At 46.3% G+C, this 25241-nt stretch overlaps 1 protein-coding gene across 2 annotated transcripts in view; it reads left to right on the forward strand.

The window, feature by feature from the left end:
- Positions 1-260: 260 nt before the first annotated feature.
- The window catches only part of ZMYND11 (zinc finger MYND-type containing 11), an 836880-nt gene continuing 811899 nt past the window's right edge, over positions 261-25241 (forward strand). For both annotated transcript variants that reach the window (XM_078663281.1, XM_078663280.1), the window contains exons 1-2: positions 261-415; positions 2387-2481. The gene's annotated coding sequence lies outside the window, so the exon portion shown is untranslated. The remainder of the gene's footprint in view (positions 416-2386; positions 2482-25241) is intronic.

Consider the following 25241-nt stretch of genomic DNA (forward strand, 5'->3'; position numbering starts at 1 on the left):
TCAAAGCTCAAAAGTAGGGGCATCGCTTCTTTCTTTTACACCGATTCCATAGGTAAGGTATGAGTATTACGGGGCGACAAATAGCCCGAAATGGCATCCTGTGTTGTTCCCCTGTGTGTGAGAACGCTGAAAATCCTCCCACTGCTCCTAACTGCTAAGGGTGGGAAAGGGCTTCCCCGCTCAGTGAGTGGAGTTTGGACGCGTGGACTACCGCGTGGCAGCGTTCTACGGCTGAGAGAGTTCTTCCGGTGACAGTTGGAAGGGTCAGATGAGATGCACTCAGCATGGAAGTCCTGTGGCGCCTGCTGCAGAATAAAGGCCTCGTTTGGGTCGGTGTCCATGGCAACAAGGCGGGATGAAGCTGAAGTGTGACTGGTTAAGATGCACGTTCCTTTCAGCGGCCCTGAGGTGACGGGTGAGAGCAACCGGGTGAAACCGAGGGGGGTTGGGGGGAGAGGGGAGGTGTCAAAAAAATATTGTAGTGTGCTGATGACGGGATAAGTGCAGACCAGGTGTGCTGATGACGGGATAAGTGCAGACCAGGTATCTCTTTCGAAACAGTGTTGAACTGGCCCATAGGCAGTGCTTAATTCGTGAAAAAAAATAAGTACCAGAGCTCTCGTCTGGGGCCACTGCAGCGTGCACCACACATTGGCCATGCCATGCTACCAATGACAGTAACAACCCTACTACTTAAACATCACACTCCTACAGTTATGCCAATTCAGACAATTCCAGGTCCCACAGCCATGAGAATGGCTTGCACGGCAGCTAATAGTCATTTGTAATGTATATAGACAGCGCCACCTTGTGGCAGACTGACACATGCATTTAAGTACTGCCCAGCCCCGGAAACCACAGTCTTAAATTTAACACTGCCTATAGGGCAACCAGGCAGTGCCCGAACCACTGGTTTGACAGGTCAGTATGTGGACACGTTTTTAGGCTGTTTGTGTAGTATAGTCTACTATTCTAGATTCTTACTGATTGTCCAGATGTTAAAACAAACATTGCCTGCAGCAAGTTCGAATCCATACAGCCGTCCATATCTTGCAAACACATGTACATAGCATCTCTTTCCAAGATCAAAGGAGCGCCGAACATAGGCTACATTTCTAGCTTTCGAATTTAGTAATGGGGACACTTTTATTTTGGTGCCAGGGGGCATATAATATATTGTCTGTCTTAGTCCGCTTTTTTCTTCACTGTATTGATGAACCAGATTTGGTGTGAGTGAAGATGTTATGTCATGTGCACATGACAGTGCAGACAGTACCTGTAGTGCTGTAATTATGGTCACGTGCATACAGAGTAAATAGTATTTGTGTGTTGTAGTTTCTGTTTCATGATTTTTGGTGTGGCAGGCAGGGCTACAAGATGGACGAGTCTTTGCCGTCTGCGAACCTGGGGGACTTGTGTGACTGTACAGTTTCAACTGTATCCATTAATTTGTTGCGAGTTTGAAATTAGTAGGGTTCAACATGCTGCGGAAAAGGTGTGTAGGTTGTAGTGGGGAGGGGTGTGGGTATGAGGTATTTTCTTTATTTGTGGAATGTGCGCAGCAGCAATCTTGTGATGGTGGTGAGTGCAGGAGGGGTTGTAAACGCATGGTGTGGTGTCCATTATGTGGAAGTTGTGTGGTATTTATTGTGTTGCTCAAGGTGCATCCTTTCTGTACAAAGGGAAGTGTGCGATATTGTTGTGTGAATTGCCTATTTTGTGTGAATGGAGGTGTGTGGTATTCAGTGCTCAAAGCAGTGCTTAATTTGTGCCGGTGCCGGGCACCGGCACCTGTTTATAAACACTAGCACTTAATTTTGACAGTCCACCACATAATGGCGATGTCTGTCTTTTACAAGGTTAGCAAACTGTTTCACACTTCCATATACTTAAAAAAAACGTAACAAATCAGTGCTTCTAGTTCATTGTTAGCACTTAAGGTGGCCTGGAATAGTTCAAATTATCACACTTATGCAAGTTGGACCCCAGCACCTATCTTTTAACAAATTAACCTCATTAAGGAAAATACGTTCATGATGGGTTCCCAAGTGGAAGGCACCCGGCGGACTCCAGCAGATGAGGCCTCTAAACTCACAGCAACGCCTGTGCTCAGCTGACACCAGGAGTGCCAGCAGAGAAAATTGTCTCTTTGGACTCTGTTTCTGCTGCTGACATAGTCACAGGAATTCAGCTTGTTAGTATGCCTCATTGTTTCAGAATAGTGCGAATATTTATATATTAGCATTTTGAGGCGAACGGAACACCTGCACTTGTAAGGCCAGCTCTGCCCTTTCCCTCTATACTGTGATTGAATTTGTTTTCAATAATGCAGAAAATCACGTTCTAAAATTAAAACATTGTTTGGTTTTTATGTTATATTCCACAGTGGTCTATCCCTTTCAAAAACTGTGAAGATTGCTTACCGAGCAAACTCAAGTTAACACCAAGAGCAGCCAAAAGCCTCACTTCTCCATCATTCAGGTGTGTATTTTTTGCGAACTTGTAATTTAGTTACAAATATATAAAAGTAATACCTAAAATATATGGGTTTAATAAGAGCAGAAAGTGATAGAAGTTCCACCAACCACCCAGTCAACTATGCTCCACAGGACTCTTACTCGCACAAATCCCAGGTGTACACCAGCACCATAACAAAACGTTAGGGGCCCTCCTGGAAAGTGCATGGAAGGGGGAGTGGTCATCACCCACCACATTTGCTGAGGAGTTTGCATGGAGCTCAGGAGACCTTGGCACTGCGGAGGCTGTGGGAGCTTATGTTACACCATTGGTATACACAGAACCAGATCAGGAAGATGGGCGTTCTCTTACATCGCTCCTAAAGCATGGAAGGACCTCCCACCCCACATCATACCCTCCTCCTCTCTTCTTAGGTCCCTCAAGAAGCTTAAGACCTGTTTTTTTAATTAACCAACCTGCTATAGGCAGGGCTATGCATACACACCTGCTCAACACCAGGATACACTTGTGGTGATACTGGACTTTACACATACACAAAAGGCTTCTGGTTGGCTGCTGATGTATGTTAATCTATAATTGTGTATATAAATCTTGTGGATTATATGTATTATAAGACCTGACCAGTAGTTCAATGCTTTATTGTCGGAACCTTTATTCGATGATAGATCATGACAGATATGGTATAAGGGTATACCATTCAAAGCAAAAAAAACTGCTGATCCAGGCTTTAATCCTCGCAAGGCTAGACTATGGCAATGCCCTCTATTTAGGGGCGCCAAAATCAATAGTCGCTAAACTGCAAAATCGTGCAGCGAGACTACTGACAGGGACCCCAAATCGCTGCTCTGCAAGGCCTGCATCAGGCTCCCTCCACTGGCTCCCGGTGCAGGAGAGAATTAACTTCAAGGCTCTCTGCATCGCCCATAAGTCTCTGGAAGGGAGCGGGCCTTCCATCAATAAAGCCATGATCTGCCCTTACAGGTCGAACAGAAAACTGTGCTCCGATGAACTCCCTTTAGCAGTTGTTCCCAGGATTAAGTAGGCCAGAAGTGGCGGTCAGTTGTTTTCTTACAACTCTGCCAGGCTTTGGAACGCTCTCCCATTGGACCTTCGTAGGGAGCCCAACCATCTCTCCTTCCGAAAACAGTTAAAGACCTGGCTCTTCCTCTAGGATGCTGTGCCTCTAGCTACTGTTCAGCGTTGGGATGCTTCCGGGTAGCCATGCGCTATATAAAACCCATTTCATTCATTCATTCATTTATAAATGTTCTACCGAATGCATAATAATATGTTTCATATCTATCTATCTATATACACATGTACATATATATATATATACACATGTACATATATATATATATATATATATATATATATATATATATATATATATATATATATATATATATATATATATATATATATATATATCCCAAAGAAGTGTCAGCTGAACGCCGCACGCCTGCCCAAGGGGCTGGTGCCTGCTGTGGTAGGGGTAACCACAAATTTGTACGAAACTCTTCAGACCCACAAGAATTAGGTGCCACACTGTCCTTGTGACACAAGTGTTTTAATTGCTCACCAACAAAAAAGCCGTTTATGGCTGAAACGCGTTGTTGTTGGTGAGCGATTAAAACACTTGTATTACAAGGACAGTGTGCCACCTCATTCCTGTGGGTCTGAATAGTTTCGTATATATATATATATATATATATACATATATATATATATATATATATATATATATATATATATATATATATATACATGGCTGTGGTTTGTTTGAGCAGACAATAAAATAATACTTACAGCACCAAATTGCAGTCCGAGCTCCTGTCTTCTGCGGCGAAGTGTGACGGTGAAGGTGAAGGAGTTGCTGTTTTATATATATATATATATATATATATATATATATATATATATATATATATATATAGATATTAAGCTCAGCTGTCCGCCATTGATCCTTTTCACTCGCGGCTGGGTGCTATGAGCGCGGTGGCGGACACTGCGCGGATTTCCAATCCAAAGCTCACTCGCATCCACAACAGAGGCGAAGCACTCGCAGGAACGGTAAACCTAGATTTTATTCGGTTTACAAATGCATATAAAGACACGTTTCGGCTTGCTGCCTTTTTCAATAGTCATGAGCGCCGAGTTAACGCTGGTTTTTAAAGAATGTAATATGTAATCAACATAGACATAGGACACCCAGCTGACTTCGCCAGAATGTCAGCCATTGTTAAACGTAAGAAATAACATGTAAATAACGGGAAACATCCTGAACAACGACTCATGAACAACGAGTCACGCAAGCCAAACAACGACTTGCCTGAACATCGACTCAGCCTTAACCACGCATGCGCGTTGTTAAGGCTGGTTCGGTCTAGTGTTCTGGCAGGGCGGAGTTCGGCTTGCGTCGTTGTTCAGGATGCAACGTCACTGATCTCGTTTGTCCATTATAAATCCTATGTAGGTGAGGATAATCTCAGTTGTAACTATGCTGCTATCTTTTTCAATCCTGCAACGCAACCTAAAGCCTCACAGCGCTCAAATGTTCAAGCGCTGAATCTGCATGGGATTAGCAGCGGGCTCCTCGCGACCGGACACGGCCGCTTTACATCCAAACAAAAGAGCTGCCCATTTGAGGAGCCTCGAAGGCAGGTTGAAAGTCTTTATTGCAGGATTTAGCAGCGTAGTACAGCAAACAGAGTCTCTCTTCGAAAATAAAAACCCAACGCGTTTCGAACTGGAAAGTTCTTGCTCACGGGCTCAGGAAGTGCAATTGGCAAATGTTTGAATTGGAACGCCCTGATAAGTACATCTGGCTCCGCCTCTTGATGAGTGCTGCATAGCATGCTGGGGCCTGTAGTTCCGCTTCGTTCAACCCCAGTGGGTATTGCCATCTGACACCGTAGTAATTAATTATAAATCCTATGTAGGTGAGGATAATCTCAGTTGTAACTATGCTGCTATCTTTTTCAATCCTACCTACTGCTGATCCCCCTCCAGGAGCGGCTTCGGGAGCTCAGGGGGCGCAGGACAGTGGCGATGCGACATCCATGATGGCCGCCATGATGGGGGAGATGCGTGCTGGTTTCAAGGCACTGGACACTCGCTTTGATAGTCTGGAGAAAAAGTTATCTGACATTGGCTCCACAGTACAGGCCCACGACCGGCGCCTTGACTTGGCTGAGTCCAGAATATCTGATTTGGAAGATGGGGCCTCTAAGACTCTGAAGCGGCTGGAACGGGTCGAGAAGATTCTTAAAGATGTGGCCATCAAGAACGAGGATTTAGAAGCGCGGAGCCGGCGAAATAACATTCGGATCCTTGGCGTGGCGGAGACGACTGCCACTGGCCGGTTCGACACCTTTGTGGAAAACCTCCTCGTTGAATTGTTCGGCAAGGACACTTTCACGGCTGGCTTCGTGGTGGAAAGAGCACATAGGTCCTTGGGGCCTAAACCACGCACGGGGCAACTACCCCGTCCCATCATTGCCAGAATTATGAACTTTCGTGACCGTGATGCCGCCCTCCGAGCTGCACGGGAGATGGGGGAAGTACAGTGGCAGGGGAGCAAGTTGTCCTTTTTTCCGGACTACACTTTGATGGTGCAAGAGGCGCGACGGAAATACACCAGTGTCAAGGCGGCACTCCGCAACCTCGGCTTGAAATACAGCATGCTCTACCCAGCCCGTCTGAAAGTAGACATTCATGGCAGATTCTGCATCTTCGATTCTCCGGCTGAGACCCAAGACTTCTGCCATTCATACAAAAAGGGTCCGGGATCGGCTACTGGCTCCAGACCTCATTCTCCGCAGCAGCCTGACACGCAAGCTAGTGCAGACTTATTTGCAGACACCGATCGGGGCTGATTGCCCGTGCTACTTCGGACATGGCTGCTTGTTTGTTTGATGGGACGGTCCGACACAGCCAGATATTCATACTTGCTAACGTCTCCACTTTTGCGCTGTTGGGTCGCCCGCTCGGGGGATAGCCTTGCTACCCCCCATGGCGTATGCCTACTTGTTTTACTCTTTTTTCTGGGACATGTTACTCTTACATTTGCAGATATGTTTAGATGCTACGTTTCACTGGCTATTGTCAATCTGCACTGTTGTTCAGGATTTAGTTGGGTTCTGCCTCTCTAGGGGTGCTGGGAGGCTGGGTGGTGGGTGGGGGAGGGGTTGTGTGTATTTTTTGTGGTTCCCTTTTTTTTTGTTGTTGTCTGATTGCGAGACACAGAGTATCGGATTGTTGACTGACCACTCCTTGCTTACAGTCCTTGATCTAACGTTCTGGCCCGGATAGGTTTGCTGGCTGGTCCTTCTAGTCTGACATTGATGACATGGAATGTTCGAGGTCTGAAATCCACCCGTAAACGGAAACAGGTTATGCAATATGCTGAGAGACACAGAACTGATGTGCTTTTTCTACAAGAGACTCATATGAATCAGGCGGACACGGCCTCCTTTGCAAGGGGTTGGGGTGCACACAGAGTGTTTTCATGCTACAGTAGATATGCACGTGGTGTGGCAATTCTAATACATAAACGGATCCCCTTTGTATTCACAAATAGTAAGATTGACAGTGAGGGCAGGTATGCGATTATCACTGGAATGTTGTTATGGTCCCAATGTTGATTCACCGGCCTGTTTCGAGGACCTGTACCTGTCACTACTGCACTCCGACATAGACTTACTGGCGCTATGGGGCGATTTCAACTTCTTGATGAACACCAGTAGAGATAGCACATCCCCCTCCCCAGATCGCAAGTCACTTACCCGCGCGGCTGTGGTGACCATTTGCTCACATTTCTCGCTTCTGGACATAGAAGCCAAGCTACACTCTGACACCCCTGCCTTCACTCACCACTCCAGCTACCACAACACGAGCACCAGAATTGATTACTGGCTACTTTCTCCGGGCTTAGTGGGTTGGGTCACTGATCTTCGAACGCTCCCCCGCACCCTGTCTGACCATTCCCCAGTGGTCCTGTCCCTCGCAGTTCCTAGGTTGGGTGGATACGAACGGCAGTGGAGATTCCCTGGGAGGGCATTGGCGGACCCGGTCTTTGCAGAGGAGGTTCGTTCTGCAATTGAGGACTACTTCGACCTTAATACCGGATCTGTGTCCTCCTGGGCCACTATAAGAGGGGTGTTCATTGCCAAACATGTGGGGGCGCTGCGTGATATCCGTGCCACTCTGTCCAGCCTGGAGGGTGACTTGTTGGCCGTTGAGACTGCAATCCTTGCTGACCCTTCCCCGGGCCACGAGGCGCACCGCCTCGAACTGCTACTAGAGTTCAGGGAAGCGGCGGACAAAGAGCTGAAATATTTGGGCAAGTACCATACGGCGCGCCGGTATGGTGAGGGAGATAGGCCAGGCAGGCTGCTGGCCCAGCTGCTACGCCCTCCCCGACAAGCGGCGTATATCACTGAAATAGTGGATGCGCAAGGCGACCATCATTTTTCCACCCCCGCCATTTGCGACACCTTTTTGACTTACTACCGGCACCTTTACTAGTCTGCCCTTACGGCTGAGCGTCGTGATCCAGGGCCGTACATTAACGAAATTGCTATGGTGTTCTTGGAGAAATATATGCAGGATTTTTTGGCCTATCCCATCACTCCGGAATTGATTGTGGAAGCGATTGACTCCCTAAAGGGGTCCTCGGCGCCCGGCCTAGACGGCTTCACGGCTGAGTTTTACCAGGCGTACAAGGAGGAGCTGGTGCCCATACTGGTTGAAGTATACGCCGAAGCCCTGGAGTCTGGTATTCTTCCTCCGACGCTCCGTGAGGCGGTCATAGTTTTGTTACCCAAACCAGGACGCGACCCCACGGTCTGCAGTTCCTATCGCCCGCTCTCGCTCCTGAACCTGGACTATAAGATTCTGGCCAAAGTGTTGGCGATGCGGCTTGCACTGCTGGTTAACACCATTATCTCGCCGGCACAGTCGGGTTTTATCCCTCAACGGTCGACCTCCTTGAACCGTTGCACGCTTTTCTCAGTTCTACACAGAATTGATCCTGCCACCCCAGCTGCCGCGGTCTTTTTAGACACTGAAAAAGCCTTTGACACTCTGGAATGGCCCTTCTTTTTGGACGTGATGCGAAGGATGGGCATGCCTGCTATGTTTGTCGCGACTGTGGAGCTGCTGTATACTGCACCTGCTGCCCGCATTCGCCTCAATGGTACCATCACTGACGTGTTCACTCTGTCCAGGGGTACCCGTCAGGGATGCCCCTTGTCTCCCTTATTATTTATTTTGGCGATGGACCCCCTAGTGCGGCATTTCCAGGAACAATATCTACACAGGAGGCTCCAGTTCCTCACCGGCCCTCTCTTGGTCTCGCTCTATGCGGACGACATGGTTTTATATGTCCGTACTCCTGAGACCAATCTACAACCCCTGCTGTCTGAGGTTGCACGCTTTGGCGAGTACTCGGGCCTCAGGGTTAATTGGCACAAATCGCAACTGTTCCCTCTTACCCCCGCCACCACGCGCTGGCCCTGCTCCCTCCCACTGGAGTGGTGTGATGAGTCTGTCAAATACCTGGGGTACATGTGCATCTTGACACCGTTTCCATTATTCGCCTGAATTACGGACAAGCTCTTGACTTTCTGGAGGATAACACCGATAGGTGGCTCCGTCTCCCTTTATCAGTGGCTGGGCGCATCGCCATTGTCAAGATGGTGGTTCTCCCCCGTTTTTTTTGTACCTCTTCAACAACATACCGATCCCCCTCACCAAGGTTTTTTTCACACAATTACGCACTGCCCTGCTGAGATTGGTGTGGGGGGGGAAATGCCCTCGATTAGCCTGGCGCACGCTGACACTTCCTTACAAAAAGGGTGGATTTGGGGTCCCAGATTTCCACCTTTACTACTTGGTCGCCCAGTGCTCCTATGCTCACCCTTGGTATCATCCTGATGCCAGAATTCCACATTTGAAACCTGAGGCTGATGCGGCGCTCCCGCTGCTCCTTGCAACGGTTCTTCCCAAGGGCCTCCCCCGAGAACCACATGACATACTCCCACTCACCACAACGACTTGGGCTTGGTACAAACTCAGGCGACTGCTGCACGTTGACATGTTGTACTCTCCTGCCCTCCCACTGCCCAATTCCCACTGGCTCCCCATAACGGGCGAAATGGTGGTACGCAGATCGCTATCGAAATTCCAACTACACACAATTGGCGATCTGTTCCCTAATGGCCACGTTTTCACAATAACTGAAGAACCCCGCTTCACCGATCGAACCTTTATGGATACATTTATACTTACAAGAGTGCGGGCGCTGTTGAAAGCTACCTTTCCCACATTCCCTCTTCCGCCTGATGATACTCCAGCGCTAACATACATCATACAGAACTCCTTCGGGGGCTCACGTGGTGTCCAAACTATACAAACTGTGCTTGTCTTCACTTCCCACGTCGGATGAAGCGGTACGCACCGCATGGGAACTAGATCTGGGCACACTAATCTCAGACGATCAATGGGAGGCATGTTGTGCCATGACCAGGGAGGTCTCCATGAATAGCAGACACAAACTTATACACTTTAAATTCCTTCGAAGGTTGTACCACACCCCGGCGCTTGCCCACAGAATTGACACCAACAGACCACACACTTGCCCCAAATGTAACGCTCCTCATGCCGACTTTTCCCACCTGTCCTGGACATGCCCGAGACTGCACACCTACTGGGTTGAGGTGCACAAAACTTTGGGAGAAATACTGGATCTGTCATTGTCTGTCACGCCGGAGATAGCCCTGCTTGGTTACGTGTCCAATTTCCCTCGCAACACTCGTAAATTGGCGTCCATTTGCTTCCTGCTGGCAAAAAGGGAAGTTGCGCTGCTCTGGTGCTCGCGACGCGCTCCCACGGTTCAATCATGGCTCAGGAGTGTGGCGTACTGTAATGTTAACAGTGTGGAATATTCGGAACAGCTCCCTGCCTCCTCCCGCCCTGTGGACATCTGGGGCCCATATCGCCAGTATCTTGCGGGGAGGGCAAAAGAAGCGTCCTCTCAATCCTTACATCCCAATACTCCGACCGGGGTGGGTTAGATTGCGGGGCCCCCCTTCTCTGTTCCTGTTTTGGTGTTGATTTAGTTGCGGCACGCTTCCGCCCCTTGTGGGTTGTGGCGGGGTACTGGCGAGATTGGGGTCTCCTCGCCTTTCCTGGCGTTGGGGCCGCCTTCTCCCGTGGTTACTGGCTCTGGTGCAATGTCGGGTCCATTCGTGTGTATGCTCGACCTCGTGTGTATGCTCTTGATCATTGCCCATTTCCTGGAAGGGTGGCACATGACGTTGTCTGCTTTAGCTATAATGTGGTTGTTGTCAACTGTAATGCTCATCGTCGCACTTGCTGAGTTGATAGGCTGGTCTTGCAAGATAACAATTATGATTTCTGTTTCTTTTATCTTCCTTTAATTTTTGTGCTATTTCTTTTCGTTTTTATACATACCTGTTGCCTTATTTGAAAATGTTTATACCGTTACATCCCGAATGTTACACTGCGCAATCCTGTTGGTCACTTCCCTGTACAACTTGACATGCTGACTGTGATACCTGTTATTCCTCGGTACATGGTCTATATTTGTGTTATACTACTTTGGATTGCCTCAGCAGCTTCAATAAAGTGTTTAAAAAAAAAATGACATTTGAGGCTTGTATGATGATCTTGGTTTTTATTTTCGTGTGCGTGTGCGTGTGCGTATATAGATATATATAGATATATGATCAAGACCACAGGCTTGTGATCGAAACGTGTCATCCTGACATGCTAAGACAATAACATTTCTTTATTGCATCTTTAACTGGAGTCTGTGCCATTGTTTGGCCCACCGCAGTCGTTTTTTGGGATCTTGGTTTCATGTATATACATATATATATATTAGGACATTGACAAAGCCAGAGCGGCATAACGCGTCTGTCAACGCTGGAGGGGGGTTTTCTATTCATGAAATAAATACCTTTTTTGCACGGACTTGCGGTGTGCTCCTGTTCGCATTTTTTTATTTGTTAATAACTATGGCATCGTTTGACTAATCTTCGCGAAATTCTCGAAAAAAAAGTCTATCCAGGTCAGCTGCTATCCTGAAAATTTGGGGGTGATTCGTCAAGCGGGGGCTAAGAAAAAAAGGGGTCCCCAAAACGCGTTTTCCCCAAGATAATTTCCATAGGAAATTTTGAGATGGGCAAAACTACCCCAAAATTGGCAAAAAGGTAGAGTTTGGTTCAGAAAGCGAATTTATTTTTAAATTTTGTAAATCTGTTCAGTAATTTTTGAGAAATTCAAAAAATAAGAGTCAAAAAATCAATTTCCCATAGGAAACTTTTGGTAAGGCTACTGCCGAAACTACTGAACGGAATTACCCCAAATTTGGCAAAAAGGTCGTGCTTAGATCAGAAAGCAAACTTTTTTTTAAAATAGTGTAAATCGTTCAGTAGGTACTGAGAAATGAAAAAAATAAAAGTTTCGATATCTAGGCGGAGCCTAACCCCGAGCACGAGCTTCTCTGTGATTGGCTGCCAACACTCAAAACGAGGAAGTGTTGGCAGCCATCATGTGACTCAGTAGAACTGCCACTCAGTAGAACTACCACTGCCCAGAGGTGTCTGTCCACTGCTGTGCAACCAGGCTGCTGCACCCAATCCACTCCCACTGCCCGGAGGTGACTGCCTGTTCCTGCACACACAGGCTGCTGCACCCCATCCACTCCCACTGCCTAGCGGTGTCTGGCCGCTCCTGTGCACCCAGGCTGAGAGGAAGAGAGAGAGAAAGAAAGAAAGAGTGAGAGAGAGAGGAAGATAGAGAAAGAGAGAAAGAGTGAGAGAGAGATAGAGAAGAAGAAAGAGAGAGAAAGAGTTAGATTCAAGGAAGAGAGAGAGAAAGAGAAAAACAGTGTGAGAGAGAGGAAGAGAGAAAAATAGTGAGACAGAGACGAAGAGAGAGAAAAAGAGAAAGAATGAGAGAGGGAGGAAGAGACAGAGAAAGAGAGAAATAGTGTGAGAGAGAGAAAGGAAGAGATAGAGAGTGAGAGAGAGAAAGAGTGTGAGTGACAGAAAGGAAGAGATGAATGAATGAATGAATGAATACGGACTTGTATAGCGCATGGCTACCCAAGGGCATCCCAGCGCATCCTATAACACCAATCATCCATCACTGATCAAGCTATGAGAAGAGTCTTCAACTACTTCCTGAATCTAAGATGGTCAGACTCAAGGCGAATGGAATCTGGAAGCTGATTCCAAAGTTTGGCCCCATTATAGGAGAACCGCCGTCCTCCAGTCCGTGACCGTATGATCCTCGGCACTGCCAGCAGATGTTTATTGTTGGATCTCAAAGTTCTCTTGGCATCATAAAATTGCAGCATGGACTGAAGCAGAGCTGGGCCCTTGCCGGAGATGCACTTGTGGACAATACACATTGCCTTAAACCAGACTCTTTCCGAGACAGGAAGTCAATGCAGTCGGCCAAGCGCTAACTTAGCCGACTTACGCTTCGGGATGTTCATCAGGAGACAAGCCGCACAATTCTGGGCTATCTGAAGTTTCTTGATAGTTCCCTGTGGTGCACCCAGATAAACTGCATTTGCGTAGTCCAACCGCGATAAAATCAAAGATTGAAACACCATGCGCCTGGCATCGAATGGGAGAAGGGGAAGAGTCTTCCGCATCATCCTGAGCATGCCATAACAATTTGTGGCCCCCTTGCTTGCTTGAGCTTTAAAATGTAGGTTGCAATCAAGCCAGACACCAAGACTCTTAATTTGTATCTTAGGGACAGGCGGCGAACCAAGGCAAATGGGCCACGAAGAATTCAGATTACTAGTGCAGCATGGCCGAGAATCAGTCTTTGTGCCATTTCATTTAAGAAAAGACAAAAACATCTATTCAGAAACCCTTGTAAGGCATGCCCCTACACCTGAGTCAGCTTTATCTTGCTGACTAAGAGACACCACTAATTGGGTGTCATCGACATACGTAACAGTATGGATCCCCTAGGGAAGTTCCACCTCTGCCAATGGCCTCATATAGATGTTAAACAAGATGGGACTCAATGAAGATCCCTGAGGGACTCCACACTGTAACAGCCTCTGGTCAGAGAGTGCACCATCTTCGAAGACCACAAAGGACCTGGCTGAAAGAAAGGACTGCAGCCATTCTAGGGCAATGCCTTCAACACCCACCTACCTGCGTCTTTGGATCATAATTAAGGCTCCCGGTTTTCCGTTTAAACTGATTTTTACATATAAATACAGACGGAAAAATATTCTTCTTCCGTCTGTATTTATAAATAGAAACGGAAAAATACGACCTAATCAGATTTCCAGATTCCGAGAATTATTTGTCAATCTGTGCTCCAGCCCGTGGTTGCCTTGCCTCGCCCCTCTTCCTAATTGCAGTGTATGCCTGGCCACTTTAACACCTGCTGGGCCATTAATCTTTGGTAGGCGTGGGAAAATGAGTGGGAACCCAAAACGTTAGAAAGACCAGCGGTTCCTTTATCACAAAGCTCAAGCTTTCACAAATCATCGCACCATTTAGCTTCAACTTCATTCTTTAAACTGTACCAATTATAAAAAGCGATTGGTTAACATTATCCAGGAAAATGATAAAAAAGAATATTGAATAAAAAGTACAATAACTCTAAAACAAAAAAGTTAAAAGTATTGTGTCAACTGGAACTGAGCAAAGGTTCAGAGGGGGTCTGAAACTCCCAGCCTCTGTAACCTGAAGTATTTCACTTTGGCCGAGATCTCAGAAACTATGATTGTTCTACTCTACAAATGTGTTTTACATTAGCAAAGGTCTTAGTTTTAAAAAGTGTGAATTAAAAGCTGCCAGCTCACGTGGGTGTTGTTGGATATTTTAGGCTTCAGAAATGCGAGGGAAATAGTGCACGGCAGGCCTAATGCATGGGCCTTACATTTATTTCTCAAATGAGAACTTGCTGCTTCAGAGGAGGTTGTTTGCTCTCTCAGCTATGGTCAACACGCACCACAGAGCATGCTGCAGGGAGGAGCATGGAACTGACAATAAGGAGAACGAGGCATCCAATATCTCTAATTTATCACGAAAGCAGACAGCTCTTTCATGCAGTCTTTGGCCAGATCACTGAAAGTGCTCAGATGCATTCGTCTAAATTCAAATTGTTTTTACATCTAATAATCATTGCTAGTGACAGTGTTTTCAATATTGTAACACATCAGCAGATCACATGTATTACTGCAAGTAATCTCTGACACCACTATGACTTGTATCACAATGGCAAAGTTTTCTGATGACTGTATTGTGTTTACTTAATTTGGCGCATATAAACATATAGCTAAACCTATAACAATCGTGTGCACGGTCTATTTAAATAAAAGTGGAAAAATACTAGCTGCAACGCCTTTTTTTGCTTGCGACAAAAATAAATGCGGATATATACAGATAAAATGACATAAAAATAAATATGGATAAATGTAGACGGAAATGTTTAAAAAATAAATACCATAAAACCGGGAGCCCTAATCATAATGTGGTGATTCACAGTATCAAAGGCTGCACTGAGATCCAATAGAATAATTGCAGTGCAGCCTCCGTTGTCCAAGATTTTCCTTGACTCTTCTAGCACAGCAAGAGGAGCAGTCTCTGTGCCCTGATGGCGCCTAAAGGCGGTCTGAGTAGGGTGGAGGTAATTATTATCCTCAAGATGAGCTGACAGTACAGAATTTACATGTTTTTCTGCCAATTTACTCATTCCAGGCAACAAAGAGATGCGGCGATAATTAGACCAGAAATCAGGGTCTAAGTTACTTTTCTTAAGAAGGGCTTCAACTCTAGCTTGTTTCCAGGGACAAGGAACCTGTCCCGTTAAGAGAGATGGAGATGGAGAGGGAGAGTGAGTATTGACACTATGGAAAAAATCCTCACTGCTCACCTTTCTGCCACCTGTGTGTCTCCAACCACGTGCCGGGATATAGTGCAGCCCTCAAGCTTAGTCATCTGAAACATAGTATGGAATCAGTAATGGCAGAGTACATACAACTCCGCACCCCTAGATCGCTGTCCCGCCTTTGTGCATCCAGGCAACTGCACCCCATCCACTTCCACTGCCCAGAGGTGTCTGCCCACCACTGTGCACTCAAGCTGCTGCACCCCATCCACTCCCACTGCCCAGAGGGGTCTGCCCGCCGTTGCACACCCAGGCTGCTGCACCCCATCCACTCCCACTGCCTGTAGGTGACTGCCAGCAGCAGCGCAAACAAGTCTCTCTGCTCACCTTCCGCCACCGGCGCGTGTCAAGGAGGGTCCACCACGTGCCGAAGCAACCTTCTCAGCCGTTGCGTACAACGCGGTTAAGCCAAGCTCACAATTCAGAGTGGGTGTTGATTGCTAGGATGGGCTTGTATCATCGTAGTCTGCAGACGCGCTCAGGTCTGGTGACATTAACTCAGTGAAACTGAAGTCATTGTCTCGTGGCGGGAGACCCGTGTGGGGGGGGTGTTGTCAATCTGTGAATCACAGCCTGCTAGACAAAAAGCAAGATAAGATTGTGCGTCATGCATCCATCAAAGGAGAGAGAGAGAAAGAGAGAGAGAGAGAGAGAGAGAGAGAGAGGAAGAGAGAGAGAGAGAGAAAGAAAGAAAGAAAGAGTGAGAGGAAGACAGAGAGAAAGAGTGAGAGAGAGAGAGAAACAGTGTGAAAGAGGAAGAGAGAGAGAAAGAGAGAAACAGTGTGGGAAAGAGGAAGAGAGAAACAGAGGAAGAGTGAAAGTGAGAGGGAGAGGAAGAGTTAGAGAGAGAGGAAGAGAGAGAGAAAGAGAGACAGAGATAAACAGTGTGAGAGAGGGAAGAGAGAGAGAAAGAGTATGTGGGAGAGAAAGAAAGAGATGGAGAGGGACAGTGAGTGCTCACACTGTGGACAAAACCCTCACAGCTCACCTTTCCGCCACCGGTGTGTCCACAACCACGTGCCGGGACATCGTGGAGCCCTCAAGCTTAGTTAGTACATCCGGCGCCACCAAGTCTGAAATGGAAATGGCGTGGAGCATGTGCGCCCGGTCCTTTTTTTTGGCAGGATCACGTGTCCTGTGACGTCTGTGCTTGATGGTTGTGGTGTGGGTGTAAACCAGACGTCAGGGAGTGGCTGTGGTATACTGATAACTAGACCTGGGAGCAGCAGATCACTACAATGAAAATCTGGGTCATGTAGCGTTGTTGTCCCTCCCCGTATGCGTGAGTGGAGTGGGCTGGCCTGGCGTATGCCAGTCCTGTGTGAGGCTGTGAACAATGACTCCGGAGCTCTGGGCGTACTTCCATCCTGGGCTGTATGAAGAATCAACTGATGCAAGTGTCCCTGTTGTAGTGCTGCCGCCACCTGGGCAGCAAGCGCCAATGTGTCACCCTGTGACCCAAGACCCAAAACATGGCCACATGGAAGATAGGGGGAATCACTGACCCTACAGTCATCTATATTTCCACACATGAAAGATCGTGCACATGATACATCTGTGTGGATATGAATGTTTATTGCACATTCAGTGGAGTGTTGCAGGTTTAGCAATACAGGGCCATGCAAAGCCCAAATTTCAGTTTTTGGCACATGGAGGGCAGTCAATTAGAGCTAAGCTCGTGTTCGGGGATTAGCCTCCGCCAACATATGTACTTATCCAATCACTCCGCCAATTCCGAAGCACTTATAAATTCACTATACGCTCTCCTTGCAGTACTCTAATGATCCAGTCTCTAATGTCATGGGGCTGAGCCTTGCTTTCACACTGTGTTAAGTTGACATGAGCTTATTAGAAGTTTAAACACTATTTTTCCTTTCAGCTGCCTTTTGCCCATGGCACACACTAGAATAAATGTTTAGAGTTTAGCAGAGTGTTTTGCTTCACACGAGAATAACATGTTTTTCTATATTAGCAGCCTTGCTTTGTAAGCTTAGTCTGAACAGTGAGTGCCGAGGTCTTCAAGGTTATTTCAACACAGTGGTTGTTGTTCGGACTGATCAGCACACGTTCTAGACATAACACATATGCAGCTGTGGCCACCTCTGATTTTGGCGCGTTTAATAATGCACTGCGTAGGCATGATCACACACACTTGGAGAACATTCGCATGCTGAGAGCTGGTGCAGAATCTGATGTGATCCATTTCTGCTAGTACCAGAGGTATGGGGCCACCTTTGTAATCCCAAGAGACCTTCTGTAGATATAAAATAACCTACTAGCAAGGGAGGGTGTAATGTAGGTATATTTTAAACCTGTTTCCATTTAGCATTCTAACAGGCTTTCTCCCTTTGTATTTTATGGAATAGTAACTATGCTGATAATCTTGTTGCTGATATGTCTGCTTGCATTAGCTAAGATACTGCGCATGAGAACACAGCATTAGAAATAAACATTTCAAACTTGCACGTGTCTTCATTTACTCCCTGTTTTGGACTGGTATGATAGTATAACGAAAGAGTGTTCATGTGTTCCACATTGCCTGAGGTAATCTAAGTTCCATGTTCTGGGTTGTCTAATCATTGGTGTTATGGAAGTGCCAGTGAGACACTGATGCTAGTCTGGTAGGGGATGTTTGATACTAAGGTGAGTTTTGGCACACCCTAATTCCCTAAGGTTCCAAGTCTCTATGCACAGTTCTGTGTAGGAGCAGAATCCCTGCTACATGGCACCCAACGATGGTGGACTTATTACATGACGCTTGAGTAGTACTTCAATCAGTCCTTAGCCCCTTCACTATTGTTTCCGGATAACCGTGGTGTCGGACAAACCTACATATAGTTACATAGGTCTTTTCAAGCTTGAATCTTTCAAAACGGTTTCCTTTTGAATTACTACCCAGTTGTGCTACATTGTTTTACATTGTACCTTTTCTTCTCTGTGTCGCTATGGCTAACGTTGACATACCGCAGCATAGTCGCATTGCGGTCCACAATCATTTGCAAGCTTATAACGTTGGTTTGGATGGCATGGCAGTTATTTTGGTGGTGAGTGCTGAGGTTGCTTACCCGTTTGAGATTTTCTACTCAAGGGTGACGTTTCCTGAAGCAGATGCGGCTACTCAGGTGTTTAACACTTACACTCACACTGCCGTGCCCGGGGAATATGTCCCTTATAGGACACAGGAGATTCCGATTTCTGCATGGCAGCACCGTGTTTGGTTTGATGGCGCCCTTCCCCACAGTGTATCAGCGATTAGATTGGGTCCTTTGTCCATTCCAGGCGCTTCTTGGCTGGTTTTGGCTGGATTCACCCCGCATCCTCATGCGGGGCAAGTCCCCGTTGCTGAATTACAGACCCTGTATAACTCTGCTATCAGTGTTATCCGGGCCCTAGTTCAATATATCACCCGCAATTTCCAGGGCGGGGCCCCTGATGTTGTGGCCCTTCCAGCTGCACCGAGCGGAATGAAGCTTAGTCCCGTGATGGTCAATGCAGTTGTGGGCAAGCGTTCCCAGGATAAGGATGATATGCCTTTTTGGCTTGCCGAGAAGTTTGACCAGCTGGAAGCAGTGTTTCCTAATCCGACTTCCGTAGAAAAACACAGGATTCTTACAATTAGTTTACCCAAGGACTTGGTACCAGAAGCCGGTGACTGCGAGTCATGGGGTAGAATTTTTGCGGCAGTGTATACAAGGTGCTTCGGCACTCCGTCAATGGCTGTCCTTCCGGTGGTCATTAAGCTTGTTCAGGATGAATACGGACCAGAGGCTGCGGTTGAGTTGGGAATGAGACTCGTGGGCTCATTTGATGTAGTTTCCGATCTAGTCCTTTCTAATATAAAGGGAGATGCGGTGAACTTTCAAGTGGCTAACGCCTTACGCAAGGTCCCCGATGCCGACAAACCCCGACAGTTACCAAGAATTATTACGACGGCTTATAAAACCATTGGCCGCAATAGTTTAGGTGTCAAGCCCTTTTCTGCTAAAGATAAAAACAAACTCAGGGTGCGAAGTCTGAAACAGACGTTCAAACCACAGCTCCAAAGAAAAATTTGAACAGAAATAAAAAACAGGGGAAACAGCAACAGAAACAGGAGTCCCATCCCCCATCACCAGTGCCTGCGTCTACTGAGTGCGTTTATGATTCGCGCGACCGCACAACGATTAAGTCGCTTGATAGATTTCAGGTTCCTGATCAACGCTCTCCTCGTTCTTTACAGGACACATCGGTCTCTTCGTCTGGTGGTGGAAGCGGCAGCAGAGGTCGGGGTGGCCAGCAGAGTCGCGACCAGGCCCGCCCGAAAGATGGAAAAGGCAAGCAGGAGGATTCTTCACAGAAAAGGCCCCAGTTTCAGAAAAAGAAAGTTGCTGCTTTAACAGCGAGATATGCCACAGATAGTGAGAACGCAGCTTCGGAATCAGACATGGGCGCTGACGTTGTTGGACAGCGTGGCGGAGATTACCATAGTACGAGAAGCCCTGCGTCCACTACTGAAGGTGACAGCGACTGACCAATATGTTGTTTTAGAGACAACTGGTATTAGAGTAGCTCCCCCTGATAGGCTTTTTGAAATTGTCCTTTTAATTGAAGGTGATATACAACGTACCATCAAAGGGGTATTTTGGGAAAATCTTACAACTACCTATGACATTTTGTTAGCGGAGGCTGACTGGCCCCCACCTTTTGTTCTCGCAGCTCCGGGAGGGGAGGAGGTAATCCTCCCTAGTTTCGCACACACTGTGTCTAAGGAGCATGCGCTGAATTTGCAGAAGAGTGGGCTGAGGCTCTTGCGCCGGCGTTGTACCGTACTCACTGTGGTTGGGATACATTTTCCCCACACCACGAGATTCCCTTACGGTCTATGCCACAGCCTCAACCTCAATATCTTATACGGCGTGAAGCAAAAGCTTCCGTGGCGGAAATCCTTGAACAATTAGAATATCAAGGAGTGATTGAAACTTGTGTGTCACCGATGAATAACCCACTTTTTACTGTGACCAAGCCTGACGGTTCGTACCGTTTGGTTTTGGATTACCGGCATTTAAACTCGCATTGCCGTACCTGTGCAGTACAGAACACCCACGGCTCTGCTTTAGTGGATGGTCTTGTGCGCAAAAGGTTTAAAACCACACTTGACATATCCAATTTTTTTTTGCCCACAATTTGTATGGTCTGAGTTCCCAAAGGACCAGTTTTACCAGTGGCGGCAAACAATGGCAATTTAAACGCCTGGCCATGGGCTAAAAGAATAGTCCGGGTGTGTATGCTGCCCGCATTGTCTCTCTTTTGGAGAGAGTGGACCAAGATGCGTGTTCATATGTGGATGACATCTATCTCACAGACGACAAAATGTGGGTGCATCTCTGTCGCGTTGACCGCATTATTTGTAATTTTGCGGAATTCGGTTACAAATTCAACTTTGCAAAATCGCACATTGCAGAGTACACAGTGTTTTTCCTGGGCTATGACTCAACACTGAAGGTCGAGGTTTAGCTACTCACTAACAGGAGAAATGCGCACAGCTGCGCGCTCCCACAACACTGGAAAAATTAGAGTCCTTGCTGGGATTTTTGAATTTCAGGCGTACATATATTCCCGAATATGCCCAGCGTATCAAGCCATTGTATGCTTTGATACAACCTATTTTTACCAAATCGTGCTGGCTGCCTGAACATTCAGCCATTTTGCAACCTTGGCAGGCTGATCTTCTAGAATCTAAATTCTTACTGACTCGTGATAACCACACCAACCTGGTGATAAGAATCATTCCTGGGGCAGTGGGTTTCACTTACTCTACTTTTAACGAAGGTGACACAGTACCTATCGCTTACAAGTCACACTTGTACACCTCGGCTGAAATGCGGTTTTCCACTGTGGAAAAAGTTTTAACAGCAGTGCAAATGGCGACGCTTAAGGAACGTGCACTGTTGCAGGGAAAACGCATGTTGGTTGTTACCCGTATCCTGCCCTAGAGGCAGTGACGAAAGCCAGTGTACCTAATTCTAAAGCTTTGCACCCATGGTGGATACAATGGGCTGCATAATTGACATCTCCAGATGTCACGTTTATTTTTGATGCCTCCTTGCAGTCACAAGAGTTTTTGAAGTATGAGTTTGTTCATCCTGCTCCATTGACTATGCGGCCTTTGGAGGATTTCCATTGTATCATTTACACTGATGGTTCAGCGCAAGTTGCCCATGGGTCTAACCACGCATACGTCTCAGCTTGCGCCATTGTGGTAGGTACCATGGTGAATGATGAGTTCAAGTCCTATGTCGTACTTACGCAGACATTAGGGGACTGTACCGCCCAATTGGCAGAGCTCCGTGCTCTGATGCATGCATTGGAGTACGTTGATCCTAGTTTGACTACTCTTATTGTGAGTGACTCTTACTACTGTGTCCAGTCTTACAATGAAAACCTGTTCTTTTGGGTTCAGAATGATTTTCGTGCTTCCAAAGGTAGCACAATAAAACATAAAATGATCTGGGTCCGAGTGGTTGAACTTAAAGAGCAGCTGCCACTCGTGTATGTAATTCATACTCTTGGTAATCAACGTGTGGGAGTTCACGCTGTTGACAATAGTTTGGCCGATGAGGCAGCGAAAACAGCAGTTTCGACATATTTGATTGCAGCAGTTACGCGTTCCAAAAGTAAGATTGATGATGACATCTTGGCGGCTGTTAACACTACTGAGAAGGGAAGTAAATATCCTAAAGGGTTTCCTTCAAAGTATTCTTATCATTTAAGTCCTGATAAAGTTCCTTATGTGAAAATAACAGACGTTGGTGAAAGACTGATTCCCAACACGGACCGCAGGTCCACACTGATTACAGCTGCCCAGGAGGGTGTTGCGTCTGTGCATGCAGGCGTTTCGGCTACTGTATCTCAGTTACAACAACGTTTCTGGTGGCGGGGACTGTACAAACAGACGCGTTATTATGTCCTTCAATGTGACATTTGTCAGCAGATCAAGCCTTCGACTGCTACGCGTCCACCCCAGACACAGTTGTACATTTCTAATAGACCACTTGGTTGTGTTTATTTAGATCACTGCGGTCCTTTTTCCTCTGATACTGCGTATAAGTACATCTAAGTTGCAGTAGATTCTTGCACAAGCTTTGTTTGGGTATGGCCACAGCGCAGCGCTGATTCACGCACTGTCATAAGAGACTTGCGTATCTTTGTAGGAATGTTTGCCTGTGGCACCTTCCATTCGGATCAGGGTCCAGCCTTCGCCTCTATGGCGTACAAGGATGCCATGACTTCGTTGGGTGTCCAAGTCAAGTTTTCGTCTCCATACAGACCTGAGGGTAATAGTGTTGTGGAACGAATGAACCGAGATTTAAAGCAGTCTTTGACAGCTAGGGTTATAGGTACTGGCAGGAACGGGCTGGCCCATCTCAATAACGTACAACGTGCACTTAATAATCTCCTTAGAAGGTCTCTGGGTGGGCGGACCCCATACAAAATGCTCTTTGGTATCAAAATGTTCGGTCCGGGACCTTGAAGGGCTAGACCAGGCAGCGCTTGCTGCACCCTTTGACGTAGATGAACATTGTCATGTTTTACAGAATCTACAAGAGACGAGAGACTGTCTTGCAAAGGAACACTTGCCCTCCACATCTGATGCTGCGTTGCCGATTCCGGTAGTTGGCTGGCTACCCCGAGTTGGAGAACTGGTTCGAGAGAAGATCGAAAAAACAAGAAAGAATTTGGTCCCTCATATCAAGCTCCTGTTCCTGTACTTGGAGTGCAGGGCACAAGAACAGTCATTTTACGACCACTTCCAGGTCGTAAAGAAAAAAGGTACATCTCCATTGACAATGTCAAACTACACAGAGTGGCCGATTCTTCTTAGTATGACTCCAGCGGTCTCCTGTCCATCTTTTTTGAGACATTCAGTTTTGGCCCCGGCTCCTAATACCAGGCCTGACGTTGCCCTCGAGATGCCTGCACTTTCCAGTCCTTTATTGAGCTCTCCACCTGATGCTTGTCTTGATAAGACTGAATTAACTTACCCCACAGACTTATCGATGCCTGATTTGCAAACTTGTTTGGCTACAGAGTCCAGATTTTCATTTGACTCTGACTCTAACACATCGAAGACCCCTTCAAAAAAATTTCGTTTTGCAACATGGTTTAAAAAACATATTTTGATTCCTCCTTGGACCTACATTTGGTTGGTGCTTTTTTCAATTTACCTGTTCATTTCCATTGGATTTGTGGTGTATTTTTCCCGTCTTGTCAACGGACACTATGTTGAAGAAAGAACATGTATTCAACACATTAATGGGACATTGGCACCCCATTCCTCATCCCACAGATTGAAGAGGGACCTGGCTTTTGTTAACATTACTGCTTGGACCATCTTAGATGAGATTGTGTGGGATGCTATTAGATTTCAAATCCACGGACCCACAGAAGTTATAAATGTCCCAAATGTCCTAAGGGTTTCTATGGGAGATGTGAATAAACAAAATATACGTTCTGATGATTGGGATGTTCAGGCCGTTGAAGCTTTGTTTTCTGATTTGAAATATTATGCTGCATTTGATGCTGAAGATTTGTATTTAGGTCCTGCAAATTATGGTGATTTGTTTTGTTATCAACACTTTGGCAATCACTACCTACATAAGGCTAACACCAGGAGGAATATGGTTAATTATACACAATGGGAACATTGTCCAGCTCCTGTTGAAGGCAGCTCCCCTTCTCTTTTAAAGCGGTTCACCTAATTTACTCATTTTAATCAGTCAAATCCCAATGCATTTTACTTTAAAATGGCCGAGAAGTCCACTTCCAAGGTTAGACTTACCCACACGAAATTATTATATTCAAAGTCCTTTCTAGACCAATTGGATGTTGGGGGCTATGAACTGTGGAAGGATACTATTGATCTTAAATCTGTTTGGGGTTCTAAAAGTTGGCAAGTGCAAGGCACTGAGTCTTTGCATCGTGCATGTCTCATCCCGAACCATATGTTGTTTTTGAATTCTACAATTTCACAAACGACTTGCTTTGGATTGGCTACTACTAAAAAATTAAATGCTCCTTCTTTTCCTGAATTAGAGGAATACTCCGGTTGGAATAATAATACCAACTTTTCAATTAGAGATTTACAGACACTGTTACTGAATTCTACCTTTAATATATCCAGTTTGGATCCTAAGGGTTGGTTGCTGTTGCACAAAAGTGCAGATTCTTGCCAACATTGTTTTCTGGGTTTAAATCCAGGCTACACACAGGTTAGGGTGGATCCCCGTTTTGAGAGTGGCCATTCTGTGACTACCTATTCTGTAGGCAAATTATGTCAGAGTTGGCTCAAACATTCCACTTTAGCGTCAGTTAAGCTACATTTATCTAAATTGACTGACGATGTAGATCTGAATGATTTTGTCAAGGGCCCGGCTTCTGGCAGATCCAAAAGGTGGATTTATGCTATTTACAACGAAGTTTGGAAACTGTCCCAGATTGAGGCTGCTTCCCGCATTAGAGCAATAGATCAAGCAAATTTAGAAAAGGTGCTAGCAGTTGTAGATAACAGCATTAACACGCTTTCTTCCCTTATTTACACATTAGATAATATTGTTTCATCTGTTGTTGATATTGTGCAAGATGATGTGTCTGTTTTGTACCATGGTTACAATCAATTGCCTTCTATTATACAGTTTGCCTGGACTTTGCAGACATTGAAATCAGGAAAAGTGCGACAGCACTACATGAATACTTCGTCTTTGTTTGCCCCTTTTAATTTGACTGAAAAGCAATGCTTTATGTCTATGAAGGATGCAACTTTTTCTATG

Source organism: Lissotriton helveticus, chromosome 10 (genome assembly GCF_964261635.1).
Source record: "Lissotriton helveticus chromosome 10, aLisHel1.1, whole genome shotgun sequence".
Taxonomy (NCBI): Eukaryota; Metazoa; Chordata; class Amphibia; order Caudata; family Salamandridae; genus Lissotriton; species Lissotriton helveticus.